The sequence below is a fragment of the Colobus angolensis genome, unplaced genomic scaffold (genome assembly GCF_000951035.1).
Source record: "Colobus angolensis palliatus isolate OR3802 unplaced genomic scaffold, Cang.pa_1.0 Scaffold193, whole genome shotgun sequence".
Lineage (NCBI taxonomy): Eukaryota > Metazoa > Chordata > Mammalia > Primates > Cercopithecidae > Colobus > Colobus angolensis.
Genome location: NW_012115077.1, coordinates 483929 through 485945, shown reverse-complemented (window position 1 = coordinate 485945; position 2017 = coordinate 483929). Strand labels below are relative to the sequence as shown.

Here is a 2017-nt window from a genome sequence, read left to right as displayed (position 1 = left end):
CGGAGTCTTACTCTGTCACCCAGGCTGGAATGCAGTGGCACGATCTTGGGTCACTGCCGCCTCTGCCTCCTGGGTTCAAGCAATTCTCCTGCCTCAACCTCCTGAGTAGCTGAGAGTACAGGCATGCATGACCACACCTTGCTAATTTTTGTATTTTTTAGTAAAGACAGGGTTTCACCATGTTGGACAGGCTCGTCTCAAACTCCTGACCTTGTGATCCACCCACCTCGGACTCCCAAAGTGCTGGGATTACAGGCATGAGCCACCGTGCCCAGCCTGTGCTTTTTTTTTTTTTTTTTTTAAACAGACAAAAAAACCTCATTATTATAGGGAATTAATCTGCAGTCTTTCTACTAGGTATTTGTAATCCATGTGTGAGAACAATCTCAAAGGAAAGAGACCTGTATCAGAAAATTTAGCTTAAGGTATTTATTTGGACAACATTTAAATGTTTATTTTCTAAAGGTAGAAAATTTATTTCTACAGATTTACCTTCAGCTTTAAAAGAAAATTGGCCATCAAAACCTGAGTCCTGTCCTCTTGCTCTCCTCCCCAGACAGCATGAACTTCACCACTTGCTTTACCTTCTCCACCAACTACCAGTCTCTGGGCTCTGTCCAGGCACCCAGCTGGTCAGCAGTGTGGCCAGCGTCTATGCAGGCGTCAGGGGCTCTGGTTCCCGGATCTCCACGTCCTGCTCCACCAACTTCCAGGACAGGATGGGGTCCGAGGGCCTGCCCACGGTGATGGCCGGGGGTCTGGCAGGAATGGGAGTCATCCAGAATGAGAAGGAAACCATGCGAAGTCTGAACGACCACTTGGCCTCCTACCTGGACAGAATGAGGAGCCTGGAGACCAAGAACCAGAAACTGGAGAGCAAACTCCAGGAGCACCTGGAGAAGAAGGGACCCCAGGTCAGAGACTGGAGCCATGACTTCAAGACCATCGAGGACCTGAGAGCTCAGATCTTTGCAAGTACTGTGGACAATCCCCACATTGTTCTGCAGATCGACAATGCCTGTCTTGCTGGTGATGACTTTAGGGTCAAGTATGAGACAGAGCTGGCCATGTGCCAGTTTGTGGAGAGCAACATCCATGGGCTCTGCAAGGTCATTGATGACACCAATGTCACTCAGCTGCAGCTGGAAGCAGAGATCGAGGCTCTCAAAGAGGAGCTGCTCTTCATGAAGAAGAACCATGAAGAGGAAGTAAAGGGCCTATAAACCCAGATTGCTAGCTCTGGGTTGACCATGGAGGTAGATGCCTCCAAATCTCACGACCTCACCAAGATCATGGCGGACATTGGGTCCAATATGACGAGCTGGTTCCAAAGAACTGAGAGGAGCTGGGCAAGTACTGGTCTCAGCAGATTGAGGAGAGCACCACAGTGGTCACCACACAGTCTGCCGAGGTTGGAGCTGCTGAGATGATGCTCATGGAGCTGAGACATACAGTCCAGTCCTTGGAGATTGACCTGGACTCCATGAGGAATCTGAAGGCCAGCTTGGAGAACAGCCTGAGGGAGGTGGAGGCTTGCTACACCCTGCAGATGGAGCAGCTCAACGGGATCCTGCTGCACCTAGAGTCAGAGCTGGCACAGACCTGAGCAGAGGGACAGCACTAGGCCCAGGAGTATGAGGCCCTGCTGAATATCAAGGTCAACCTGGAGGCTGAGATCACCACCTACTGCTGCCCGCTGGAAGACAGTGAGGACTTCAATCTTTGTGATGCCCTGGACAGCAGCAACTCCATGCAAACCATCCAAAAGACCACCACCTGCCGGATATTGGATGGTAAAGTGGTGTCTGAGACCTACAATGCCAAAGTTCTGAGACATTAAGCCAACAGAAGCAGGGGACCCTTTGGGGAACAGGAGGCCAATAACAAGTTCAGATGTTAAAAAAAAAAAGAGAGGGGCGGAGCAAGACGGCCGAATAGGAACAGCTCCAGTCTCCAACTCCCAGCGCGAACGACACAGAAGACCGGTGATTTCTGCATTTTCAACTGAGGTACTGGG

General features: G+C 50.6%; 1 pseudogene across 1 annotated transcript; it reads left to right on the top strand.

Annotated features, from left to right (window-relative positions):
- The first annotated feature begins 492 nt into the window (after nucleotides 1-492).
- On the top strand, nucleotides 493-1304 carry LOC105510817 (annotated as a pseudogene). Its single transcript, XR_001001618.1, has one exon. The product of XR_001001618.1 is annotated as a keratin, type I cytoskeletal 18 pseudogene (transcript).
- The last annotated feature ends 713 nt before the right edge of the window (nucleotides 1305-2017 follow it).